The 13,967-nt window shown below is 39.2% G+C and overlaps 2 protein-coding genes across 7 annotated transcripts in view; one reads left to right on the forward strand and one right to left on the reverse strand.

Moving 5' to 3' along the window:
* itpkb (inositol-trisphosphate 3-kinase B) overlaps positions 1-3,043 on the reverse strand; it is a 48,334-nt gene extending 45,291 nt beyond the window's left edge. The window contains exon 1 of one of the 2 annotated variants that reach the window (XM_020455153.2): positions 2,784-3,043. The gene's annotated coding sequence lies outside the window, so the exon portion shown is untranslated. Of the gene's footprint in view, positions 1-2,637 lie in introns of both variants that reach the window. The other variant, XM_020455152.2, reaches the window with a different exon arrangement.
* Positions 3,044-6,262: 3,219 nt separating this feature from the next.
* Positions 6,263-13,967, forward strand: part of coq8aa (coenzyme Q8A, genome duplicate a) — a 35,352-nt gene continuing 27,647 nt past the window's right edge. For 4 of the 5 annotated variants that reach the window (XM_020454691.2, XM_031800736.1, XM_020454693.2 and 1 more), the window contains exon 1: positions 6,290-6,420. The gene's annotated coding sequence lies outside the window, so the exon portion shown is untranslated. Of the gene's footprint in view, positions 6,421-13,967 lie in introns of all 5 variants that reach the window. The other variant, XM_020454692.2, reaches the window with a different exon arrangement.

Here is a 13,967-nt window from a genome sequence, read left to right on the forward strand (position 1 = left end):
CTTTTTCTCTAGCTAAGAAAATACCCAGAGTTTAACTTTTGTTACTTAAAATGTACTGTAGGTAATGAGACACAAGAATAGATTTACTTGTTGCCATTAGTCTTAGAGAGAGATTCACTGTAGCTCTCTACCGTAAACTACATGTTCCTGAAATGGAATGATACGGCTATTTGGCCTTGCTCTTTTATGACGTGCTTGTCTACTCAGTTTTCTTTTTAATCTAGGGCAGCCCCCACATTTTGTCTGCGAATGAGGTCCAGCAGCGTTTGAGGAAATACAGTTTTAAGTCTTCTGCTGGACAAAATACAAAGTGTATTCCAAATACCTAAAACATATGCTTCTGAAGGAGAACATCTACACGGCCATTTATGTCTATGCTTCAGTGAGACAGAAATGTGATTAATAGCGTAATACTTTGACTGCATTCCTGAATCTTTATATCACATAACGTTGGTTTAGTTAACCTGTGACACAAAACAGTCAAAACAAATAATCCCATAACAAGGCTTGTAGGCTATTTTGAGAGTGAGTAAGCATATGCATAAGCATAAGCATAAGCACTGAGCTCAAATGTAGGGATCTAGAAACAAGTATCCCACTGGGCATAGATGTCAATTCAACGTCTATTCCACGTTGGTTCAATGTAATTACATTGAAATGACATGGAAACAACATTGATTCAACCAGTGTTTGTCTAGTGGGATACTGTTACTGTAGGTTAACTGCAGTGACTAGAGTCTCTGGAAAATATGTGAATCATAATAAACATAAAAGATAGAAGGAAAGATGAAGTATAAGCTACATTTATATGAAATACTGCAAGATGAGTGTTTCAGGGGGCAGGGAGAGAAGAACACATCAAGTATTCCCTTTTAAGGGAAAAGAGCTGATGCAAGACATTTAAGAAGTATTGTTTAAAGGGCACCCTGGATCAGAACCCAGAAAATCATCATCCCTGCTGAATGTATGTTACACAAACAAGACATTGACTTAAAATTTCAAAATGATTCCCTGTATACTTTACCAGACAGAGTTGGGCTTTGGATTTTCCTATGAATGGTTCTAAATGAGTTTTAGTTGCTTTGAAAATGGCACACTTGTCTATATTCTGCACAAGGCCACAGTAGATCTATATTGTTACACTGACACACCATGGAACAACAATAGAAAATAGAAAATATATAGAAAATACTACTGTTCACCTCAAACTGAAATGTTGGTTAACATGTGGCATAATGCTTGAATTACAGCTGCAGTGTGGCTCCCCACACAAGCCTCCCCAGTCCCCACCATCTGGAGGCAGAGAGGAGGAGGAGAGCCAGGCAGGAGATGTCAGCCAGGTAGCCTAGTGGTTGGAGTGTTGAGCCAGTAACCGAAAGGTTGCTGGATTGACTCCCCGAGCTGACAAGGTCAAAACCTGTTGTTCTGCCCCTGAACATGGCAGTTAACCCACTGTTCCCCGGCAGGCCGTCATTGTAAATAAGAATTTGTTCTTAACTGACTTGCCTAGAGAAATAAAGGTTACATTTATTTAACAGGCATTCACAGGGACACCCCTGTGCCTCTGGCCAGGTGCCTGGGGACAGGTCAAATTCTGACCAACTACTTAGCGTCTTTCTCTCCCAGTCAGACCCACACCTCTCAGAGGCAAAGTAGCACTTCCAGCCTCTATAGAGGGAGTAGAACCTGTGATGGTTCCCATGAACTCTCCATCACCTCCCTGGAACTTAGTCAGCATTGACTAACTCAAATTATTGTCTCTCTTTGTATGACCGGGCAACAAAAAATAATACATATGCAAACATCGCAAATCAAAGAAGAAAAAAAACATGAGGATTTGCCAAAGATAAATCGAGTCCGTACAATAAATGGACTGCGGTGGCTGTATTTCATTTGGGACTTGATTGAACTAATATTCAACAATTTACAAGTTTGTTTTGTTTAATTTATATATATTGTTTAACTTTGACAATAATTGGTTCATATGACATAAAGCAGATTCTCTCCAGTACAATAACTACATATCTCTGTCAAACACGTGGTAATCTATAGCTGCATGTGAGCTTTACTGCAAGCTCAACTTGCCATTGTTATAAAATGGTTATTGGGTTTGGATCATAACCATCATGACATTCTTTAGCAAATCCACATCAATAGTTTAGCTCATCTAATAACAAGAAGAAACCAAGAGAAAAAGTGCAGTAGTTTATAAGCCTCAACTATCATTAGTAATATTTTCTCTGACCTTCTTTGATACAATAGCAATAATAATAAATATATGTATTATTGTTATTATTAATGATATTATTATGATCATTATCATCAGCAATATCTAGGCTATATCCTTACAGTTGTTGTAACAGAGTTCCAAAATTGTTGATACATTGTAACAACAAAAACGGTTTGCTTTTTCCCTTGTTGTCTATAGCTAAATACAACAGTACCTCATATCACTTGTTCATTTTTCACATTTATATCTTGGTGAGCAGCGTGGTTGTAAATAAAGGCTAAAAAGTTGTTATATAAAGAACGTTTTATCTAAATAGCTTTTACCAACGCAATTCATTTCATTCCGACAATTTGCTTGGAAAGTTTAAAAAAGACTCCAAACAGACTCATTGGAGATGAGTGTCTTACCTTGTACTAACAGACACCTCGTCCTAATAGAAACCGCTCTATGAGTTCTGAAATATCGAACGGGTGGCTGTCCCACCAACCATCAAAGCCGATGATAATGTGTACAGCACAAAGTGCTATCCAGCGCGTCTCAGAACATTCAATACCTGTTGAGCGAACTTCACACAACACGCAATCTTCTTATTTCCGGACGGGCAAAAAAGGAAGGCCAGTTCTCCCAGAAATTAACTTTTTCTCCCGCTGCGTGTCCAAAATACTTGCTCTTATGACCCTTTGAGTTCTTCAACACCTCGCTTCGGCGTAGTAGGCTACTAGGCTGTTGTTTGCTTAGTGTAGGCTACTACAAAAAGCAGGAAGGAAGTAGACACAGACAGTCATTACTACGCAACAAACAGCTTTTCTCCCAATTGCCTAGCAGGGAAGAAAAAAGCTTGATACGCACACAGCCTTAGGTTGAGACGTAACCGATGTTGTTTTGGGTTGTGTTTTTGGCTGGGCTAGTGCATCTGGATTGGGTCATCACATAATAAAACTTAATTGGAGTGAAATTTATTCAATAAACCCAGGATCATAATAATGAACGATAATGTGAAACAATATAACATTTGAGTAATATTAGTGATCTGATATTATAGTCACATCACATTCTGCATGTTTGTTCTACATTGTATAGCCACAAACCGTGCAAAAGGTGAAATGCTACCTGTCACTACAACGACATTTTATAACTTTATGGAGAATTGATCACTGTTCAATCAAACAGTGTTTTATTTACTTTATTCTAGATTTTAAAGCAAACGTTTTATTGAAGAAATATTATATAATATTATAGGACTACCTACAGTTAATATTTGCCTTTTTTTACTTGAGACTATCACTTCCTGCCCCTGCTCTTAGCATATCTTTAGCATATTGCTATTTACATGGCTCTAGGGGAAAGTGTTAATTTCCCTAATGGCCCTTATCAACCAAATCAGACCATACATTAATAATTATACATTGCTGTCTTGTAGGCAAGTTGTAAAACATTTTTCTCACAATTGTTATTTGAATAATTTATAATTAATTTATCATTTATGTTACTCAATGTGATATCAATAACCATTTGAACCTTTTTGGAAGCCTCTGTATGACCCTTCAAACAGCATTGTGCAGAATGAGTGTGAAACAGATCTCTGTGAAATTCACATACTAACTTATCTATTTTGTAAATTCAATCAGTCATTTGCTGTAAAGCAGTCATTACTCACCCATTAAAATTCTAGCTCATGATTGTGTAGATCAGAGGACAAACCAATGACCAATGACCATTTAGTAGAAGGGAGGGAAGTGTGTCAGCTGGCATACTAAACTGGATGGAAAATGCTAGTGGCCTTTCTGATTTGAATGAGCCTGGTTCCCTGATAGTTGGTATGAAAATTAACTTTCCAGTCCCTTGAGATTTCAGACCAGGTTAGGTCATTGTGGCCCTCAAATGAAAATGATTGCCTCATGTTTGACCATTTGAGTGTTATCAGCATTTAACCATGTCTGTTAATGCACAATGTCCAGCGTGCAGCCCCACACAACTCAGACACTTTTATGAAGTTAATAAAGGGGGAAGATTTACACAAGCTTTAGACACATAGTCACAGATCTACCGTGGTGTTTACTTCAGTGAAACAGCTTAATAATAGTAGTCTCTGTTGCTAAGACAGAAAGATTGTATTAAAACACAGCATATAAACACTGGATCATTTGGGGGGAGGGGGGGGGGTGAATGTTTGCATATGTGTGTGTGTGTGTGTGTGTGTGTGTGTGTGTGTGTGTGTGTGTGTGTGTGTGTGTGTGTGTGTGTGTGTGTGTGTGTGTGTGTGTGTGTGTGTGTGTGTGTGTGTGTGTGGTTTTACTATCCTTGAGACAAAAAGTCCCCACAAGGATAGTAGAACAAGAAAACATTTGGACAAGTGAGGACATTTCAACAGTTCCCACAAGGAAAAGGGATATTTTAGGCTTAGGGGTTAGGTTTAAGGTTAGGGTCACAATTAGGTTTAGGGTTAGGTTTAGGGTTAGGGGTAAGGAAAATAAGATTTGAATGGGAATCAATTGATTGGTCCACCACAAGGATAGTAAAACAAAAGGAGGGGTGAATGTTTGCATATGTACCTGTTTGTGTGTGTGTGTGTGTGTGTGTGTGTGTGTGTGTGTGTGTGTGTGTGTGTGTGTGTGTGTGTGCGTGTATGTGTAACCTCAGTGTTCCCTACAACTGAGTCTGTGTCATGTTTACCTTACAAGTAGTCAGAAATGAACTGTATAATGGGTGTGTCTGTCATACACGGACATCAACATCATGAGTACTTTCTAGACCCCATAAGGAGGGAAATCCTGAGGTAAACTTTGAGATAATAGCCCTGTGTGTCAATAAAGACCAATCACATGGAAAAACTATGGCTGCGAGGCACTACCCAGATCTGTTGTTTACTGAGGTAGTAAGAAAAATCTATATCCATCCCTGACCTATGCAGATGTTGGTGGTTATACATTTGTCAAATGTCAAGTAAAGTGCACTGTACATGGTCTCACATTTAAGTCTATTTTTATCAATATATGTCATGGAGGGTGACTTTATCCTGTGAATGATCTAATAAAGAAATTAGATGCCAGGAGAGGGCCTGTGACTTCATTTCTCAACTACCTAACTGATATCATTTCCTATGATCAATATGGTTATCAATCAACATGTTGGTTATTAATATGGTTATCAATCAACTGTTATGGCTACTGCATAAAAAAAGATACAGATGATGCAACACTATAAATATACTACATACAAATATGAACTGAATGAGAAGTGAGGTCAAACAAATGAAAAAGTGTAATCCACTTTCATAAATTATTCAAGTCCTTTCTCGCTAGCCTATATTTTCCACATGTGATGTAATTTGCCAGTCACGTACGCCATCGCGTGACTGATATTGGTACAGCAAATGTGTAAACGTTTTTACAAGAGGAAAACTTTTGAAAAAAATACTAGTAGGTGGCAGTAAAAATTCACATAAAACACGTCTTTAAAAAAAAAAAATTTTAAATCACTAACCAACCGGGTATATAATTTTATGCTCTACTACGATATTTCTGTAATATAACTAACAAGAGTAACTGATCATCTTTGACTTGTTACTCTCTTATTAGCCACATTAAGTTTGTGAACTGGGACATTTTGACACATGATAGAGCAGGTCTAGCTATTGTTTTAAATATCACACTATTCACGTCGTGGATTCTCATGTATACAATGTTGTAAATTTTTACAATGTAGATTATTTATAAGGGTCGTCACTAGTTACCACAGCCACAATATCTTAATCCCTGTTCTTTCTGTTCTTAAACATTTATTTTAAATCTAACTTTAACCACACTGCTAACCTTATGCCCAACCCTGGTCTCTTTTTTTCATACATTTTCACGATATAGCCAATTTCGAGGATCTGGCTGTGCGAGCTAGTGGAAACCACAGCTAAAACCGCCCTTATAACAGGAATCTGACTTTTCATTGGAGAGTACAACCTTTTCTTTGACAATTGACCAATGAGAGATCAGTATTCAGCCACCACCTCTCCAAAACAGACCGCCTCGATCAGGACACGACCAATAGAAGATGTTCAGAGGCGGGGTAAAATGCCTTTGACAATCACGGTTCTGAGTTGGTAAACAGCGTTGACCTCATGGTGGAAGACGACACACTGTTAGGGGACGAGGCTGCATAGCATTGAAAATAAATCCAGACATTCGTAATTACTGGCGGTAAGTGTTTTTTTTATTTTATGACAAGTATGGTGCTTGGAATCATGGAATTAATACATATTGCTTCTTCCTGGTTTGACAATTTGGGCAGTGCATTGGTGAAAAAACGATGCGTCTCATCTGCCTTAACGTGACCTAGCTAAACTATGGCCAACGTTAATGTTATCAGAGTAACTAGCTGGATAGCTATCCGAAATGTCAGTGAATACAGCATGTCTGAAAAGTGTAGTTAGTTTACTGACATTGCACCGAGATTGAATGCAAATCTGATGACATCCAAACATTAACTCATGATGCAGTATAAATCTTACAAAAAAGTGAAGCAATACAACCTGTAACTACAGGCATCAAACTTTCACGTGCATGCATGATCAGCTATCTGGCGTGACATTTAGCCAACGATGGGTAATTCATAAATGCTCATTTCCGCATATATTTAAATCAGCTTGTAGAAGTGAATGACGTCTGTATTTTGAGAAAGTAAATGGGCAGAGTGAACATGAAGAATAATCGTTTCCACTGTGTTGGTAGTTTTGCCTGAAGGACAAAGCTCTCAACGGTCACGAAGGGCTAGAAGGGGCGCTTGCTGGCCCGTAAACACAATTCTGTACCAGCGACAGCTGTGACACATGCACACCACATGCCTGGTTATTTTCAAAGCGGAGGGTACCTACAAGTGTGTCTGCTAATGGGTTGCTTTACCTTATTATTTGTATTATTAAAGTTTGTCCTTTACTGTGTTACTGAAATGAAGTGGATAGGCTGCTATGCAATTACTCGGTACAGTGTGAGGCTCTGTGTATGGCCTGCAGTTAGCTTTTCAACTGAAAGTTGTCTAAGTCCTATACTTGACAGTTTTGTGGCTGCATGACTTTAATGATAAGACATTGAATCGTACAGTAACGTTACGGGCTGTAAATGGCGTACTGCAAAGCAGACAGTTTGCTTGATTGGGTTGTTAACTTCTGCATTATTTTAATGGTTTGTAACTTTTCTGGCAAGTATTCTTATCAACTGTTGCTTTTATCAATGTGACCAATAGAGCAAGCAGTGACCTAGTGCAATCATATCCAGTCATAGCTGCAGAGGAAATGTCTCACGTTGATTTTTGGTGAAGAGGCCATTGTTGATGTGCAGAGCTAGGCAGCACGTGGGTTCCTAGATTGGCAGGAACAATAGGAAAATTGTGGTGAGTTACAGTGCATTCAGAAAAAAATCAGACCAGTTGGCTTTTTCCACATTTTGTTACATTACAGCCTTGTTCTAAAATGGATTCAATTATTTTCCTCATTTTTTTCACACAATACCCCACAATGACAAATTGAAATGTATAACAAACAGATACCTTATTTACATAAGTATTCTGACCCTTTGAGACTGGAAATTGAGCTCAGGTGCATCCTGTTTCCATTGATCATCCTTGAGATGTTTCTACAACTTGATTGGAGTCGACCTGTGGTGAATTCAATTGATTGGACATGATTTGGAAAAGCACACACCTGTCTAAGGTCCCCCAGTTGTCAGAGCAAAAACCAAGCCATGAGGTCGAAGGAATTGTCTGTAGAGCTCAGAGACAGGATTGTGTCGAGGCACAGATCTGGGGAAGGGTATGAAAAAATGTAATTAGTGGCCTCCATCATTCTTAAATGGAATAAGTTTGGAGCCACCAAGACTCTTCCTAGAGGAAGCCGCTGGCTAAACTGAGCAATCGAGAGAAGGGCCTTGGTCAGGGAGGTGACCACGAACTCCTCTGTGGAGATGAGAGAACCTTCCAGAAGGACAACCATCTCTACAGCACTCCACCATTCAGGCCTTTATGGTAGTGGCCACTCCTCAGTAAAAGGCACATGACAGCCCGCTTGGAGTTTGCCAAAAGGCATCTAAATGACTCTGACCATGAGAAACAAGATTCTCTGGAACTCTTTGACCTAACTGACTGCCAAGTGTCACATCTGGAGGAAACCTGGCACCATTTCTACGGTGAAGCATGGTGGTGGCAGCATCATGCTTTGGGGATGTTTTTTTCAGTGGCAGGGACTGGGAGACGAGTCAGGCTTGAGGGAAAGATGAACGGTGCAATGTACAGAGAGATTCTTGATGAAAATCTGCTCTAGAGCGCTCAGGACTTCAGACTGGGGCAATGGTTCACCTTCCAACAGGAAAACGACCCTAAGAACACAGCCAAGACAACACAGGATTGGCTTCGGGACAAGTCTCAATATCCTTGAGTGGCCCAGCCAGAGCCCGGACTTGAACCCGATCTAACATATCTGGAGAGACCTGAAAATACCTGTGCAGTGACGCTCCCCATCCAACCTGACAGAGCTTGAGAGGATCTGCAGAGAAGAATGGGAGAAACTCCCCAAATGCAAGTGTGCCAAGCTAGTAGCATCATACCCAGGAATACTCTAGGCTGTAATCGCTGCCAGAGATGCTTCAAAGTACTGAGTAAAAGGTTATTCAATAGTTATGTAAATATGATATTATTTTTGAATAATTTAAGTTAACCTTTTTTTTTTTTGGCTTCGTTTTAGACGTTTGGATATCAAAAAAAAAATATGCATTAACTCTCTAGTTTAGTTCCCTGTAATATGGATATCTTCCATACAGGATGTATAGCTATAACGGGGAGTTGAGTAAACTCTGCTGCCTTGAAACGTGACATAGCTAGATGACATTAGCTACGTTTTTATCAGAGTAGCTGGACAGCTTATCCGAATGTCAGTGAACACAAAGGGTCTGAAAATATACTCTTCAAACTAGGACCCATTTTATACATAGAAATTGACATTATAGGTCATTAACCAATTACGGCCCTCCTTTTCGGATTGCGCATTCAGCAGAGGCAGTTTGCTTTGAATCCATTTTCCCATTCACTGTATTGTGGGTGCTCATAAAATGTTTTAGAACTTCAGAAATAGCAGCAAGCCCACTGGAAATTGTAGGTACTTGTAGAGTATATTGTTACTAGGGATGCATGATATATTGGTGACCGTATCTGAATCGGTGTGCAAAACCAATGTTAAAGCTGATGAGCATACCTATATAACACATACCGCTTTGGTATACACTGTTTTTGAAAGAAAAGCAAAAAAATGGTCCATTTTTAAAATGACATCAAATTCATCAGAAATACAGTGTAGACATTGTTAATGTTGTGAATAACTATCGTAGCTGGAAACTGCAGATTTTTTATGGAAGATCTACATAGGCGTACAGAGGCCCATTATCAGCAAGCATCACTCCTGTGTTCCAATGGCATGTCGTGTTAGCTAATCCAAGAGTATAATTTTAAAAGTCTAATTGATTATTAGAAAACCCTTTTGCAATTATGTTAGCACAGCTGAAGACTGTCCTGATTTAAAGAAGCAATTAAACTGGCCTTCAGACTAGATGAGTATCTGGAGCATCAGCATTTGTGGGTTCGATTGCAGGCTCTAAATGGCCAGAAACAAAGAACTTTCTTCTGAAACTCGTCAGTCTATTCTTGTTCTGAGAAATGAAGGTTATTCCATGCGAGAAATTGCCACGAAACTGAAGATCTCTTACAACGCTCTGTACTACTCCCTTCACAGAACAGTAAAAACTGTCTCTAACCAGAATAGAAAGAGGAGTGGGAGGCCCCGGCGCACAACTGAGCAAGCAGATAAGTACACTAGTGTTTAGTTTGAGAAACAGACGCCTCACAAGTCCTCAACTGGCAGCTTCATTAATTAGTACCCGCAAAACACCAGTTCCACGTCAACTGTGAAGAGGTGACTCCGGGATGCTGGCCAACTAGGCAGAGTTCCTCTGTCCACTGTCTGTTGTTTTTCCCATCTTAATCTTTTCTTTTTATTGGTCAGTCAGATGGCTTTTTCTTTGCAACTCTGCCTAGAAGGTAGAGGTCGACCGATTATGATTTTTCAACACCGATACCGATTTAGCACTGTCAAAGCTGTACAAAGAAGTCTGCCAACACAGGCCAGAAACGATGGGTTTTCAATACCGCGTTGGTAATAAAGCATAATTAGTTCAACCTTAACTTCTGGGGTAGTTAGCTTTAGCTTGGTACCTAGCTAGCACCAATACAACCAGCCTGAAAACAATGACCAATAGAAACTGCAGTCATTTTCATTATTCTTAGCAGTGATTTAGGAATCCTTGTGAGTAAGTATTAGCTAGGTTACCACTTGTTGTTCGCCTATTGAAACTTTAGTTCATGAAAATCAATAGCTAGCCAGCTACTTAACCCTGTTGGCCAAAGCTAACGTTATAAGCAGCCAGCTAGCTTCATCTGGCTAGAGAGGCTCGACCGGACTGAGTAATGTGTTGTGAAGCTAGGCACAATAGTGGAATTTGCGGTTTGCCTTCAAAGTAAAAGTATGCAGTGATGCAAAATAATACCAATAGTAGAATTATGCCATTTTTATTTTGAAGGCTACCCGCAAAGTCCACTGTATGGCTAATCCGTATTGTTTCTTGCTTTACATAGATGGGTCCGACCACCATTAATCAAATAAGAACGGTCTTATAAATTAGGGTTATTTTCGATGATGACACATAGCTACTTAGCTAGCTAACTGAAACAGATTGTCGTTTTGCTATGTTTTTGGGGGAAGAACATTGTTTGCATCCATGAGCTAGCTAGCTTTTTGTAACTGCACTGTAGGCACTGTAGGTGCACGAGACAACTTTACCAGCATCATACGTATCGATGAATCATGACATATGAAATACGAGTGATTGTGTAATAACTACGTAAAAATGTAATGAACGTGTTAAATTATGTGACGTGCAGTCATATTCAGGTCCTGATTGGTCAACAAGCTTAATTGACACGTCAAATAGTATATTATTTTAACACGTAAAGACCCAAATGGCATTCCATAGAAATCCTGGTTGAGAATGAAACGACTGAAGAAATGAACAACAAAACAGCACAGCAAGTAAGTGAAAGAAATAGACTTTGAATATGTTTGAATGGTAATGGGGACATATGTAAATGCCAACAAAATAACTTTTTGGTGTGTGTGTGTAACCTTTATTTAACTAGGCTAGTCAGTTTAGAACAAATTCTTATTTACAATGACGGCCAAACCCGGACGACGCTGGGCCAATTGTCCGCCGCCCTATGGGAGTCCCAATCACGGCTGGATGTGATAGTCTGGATTTGAACCAGGGAAAGTAGTGACTCCTCTTGCACTGAGATGCGGTGCCTTAGACCGCTGTCTGTGTGTGTGTGTGTGACCTATTTAACTGAACTAGAATACTTCAAAGGCCACTAAAATTTGAAATGGCGTTTATCAGTATCGATTTTTGGGGGGGCAAGGAAAATATCGGATATCGGCCAAAAATGTCATATCATTGCGTCACCAATTGTTAAGTCTTAAAATTAACAAGATCAAAAAGGGTCATTTTTAATATATTAATGTTGAATCAATTCATGTGAGATTGTATTTCAGAATCTAGACATACTCTACATGTTAGAGCACACTATATGGAGTATGACACCAAGATATTGTGTGTATCATTCACGGATCATAGGGATTTACAGGAGGCATGTATAGGTCTAAAAATGGCCACTTTAATTAAGATTTTTAAGAAAACTATTTGAGATACAAACTTGAAGCATTTCAAACATCCTTCCTCCCAATGAAGTTTCTGTGAGAATTACCATAACCAATCTGAGATCCGACGCACTTTTCATCTACGCTGGCATGGTATCGCCCATTGACACAAACAAATTCCTTCTCTGAATACCAAAGTGCATGTGGATCAGGCTCTGTCTGACCTACAGACTGCTTTCATTGTCTTACAAAAAACAGTAATTGACCTTAAATGAACATTGAATGGCTAAAGATTTAGGCATCTTTACCTTGGCTAGTGCCCAAATTGATTGTGTCCCTGCTTACAAATATCTGGGCATTTGGATAGACAATACATTTTCGATAAAAAAAATTTAAATACAAAAAAACACGAGTCTCTCGCTTAATAGAAAGCAGATCATTCAGTTGATGTTCCTACCGGCTGTAGACTATGGCAACATCATCTACAGGAATGTAGCTGCCGCTGCAGTTTACCACAGCACACTTCGTTTTATTACGGGCGGCAGGTTTTGCACTCTCCCTGAATTCTCTATCAGAAAGTAGTCAGGCCCTGTCTGATGTTGCATATGTCAAATCATTGCATTCTGTTGAGTACTGTTTACAAACCCTTCTATAAAACCTTCTACATTGTACTACTGAACATCGATACTAACCTATAGAAGTACGAGAGCCATCACTGCGACCGAGTATGGTAACTCTTGAAATTCCTTCAGTCATTACAGATTTCGGCAAAACAGCTTGGGGTCAGCTTGACTGACCCCAATTAGCCAACTGGTCGATTGTTTGGTCGTTAGGCTGTTGGTCGGCTAAGATCGTTTTAGTCAAGCAGTAATTGATAGATTTTGCGCCCATCTCAGTGAACTAATCCATTGACTAAAAGCCCATTTATGCTTGATCTGAAAATGTGGTCCGAGGCTCCATATGGAGGAGGGTGTGAAGCAATTGCGGGGCATGCAGAGGCCAAATCAAAGTTGGATTGACCATTGACAATACGCTAATCTCTCCAGAATGGGCGCTCTCCTGCCAATTTGTGCACAGTCAGTGTTTCATAACTTCATTGTGTGAATTGTTTGCGTTTGATTGTTAGTGTATATTAATTCCCCTTTACATATCACTTGTAGTAGATTTACTGTTTAATTTTTAATCTTTACTGTTTGTTACTTTGGTTACAGTAATTTCCTATGATCTCTTCACTATTATTCTACAATGAAGAAAATAGTAAAAAATAAAGAAGAACCCGGGAATGAGTAGGTGTGTCAACTTTTGAATGGTACTGTATGTGAATTAGATATTTCTGTACTTCATTTTAAATAACTTTGCAAAAATGTCTTAACATGTTTTCACTTTATTATGGGGTATTGTGTGTAGATGGGGTGGGGGGAAAAATCTATTTAATCCATTTTGAATTCAGGCTGTAACACAACAATGTGGAATAAGTCAAGGGCTATGAATGCTTTCTGAAGGCACTATGTGTGGTGTGAATACAGGGGTAGTCTGGCTGTCTAGTATGCAGTTGTTACTGTTGCCAAATAAATTAGACAACGTTACGGTGACCTTGTTTCAAGCGAGGACGTCCTTGAAGTTAGTGTTTTCTCTAATATATGAAGAACCATTTGATCTATGGCTCTCACAATTTACTGATTTCTATGCGCCCTGGTTTGTAAAGAGAATATCAGACCCATAAATGGTGTCTGGGAAGAAGGCTATGCGCAATATATCGTTGCTTGATTTGAATTCACCACCAGCTATGAATAACCATACAAGCCAATACTAACATTAAGTCATGCATTTTTTTTAAGGGGACCTTTGTGTCTCCTCACAGTGAGTAAGCAGCCTGCTTGGTTCTACTTCAGAACACAGGCTAATTCTAAAGCCCTCTTGAGTCCCAGGATGGCAAAGCTGTCACCAAGCACAAATAATCCATCCTTTTGACTAGCTTAACTCCTCTGTTAATTTGAA

This window comes from Oncorhynchus kisutch, linkage group LG21 (assembly GCF_002021735.2).
Source record: "Oncorhynchus kisutch isolate 150728-3 linkage group LG21, Okis_V2, whole genome shotgun sequence".
NCBI lineage: Eukaryota > Metazoa > Chordata > Actinopteri > Salmoniformes > Salmonidae > Oncorhynchus > Oncorhynchus kisutch.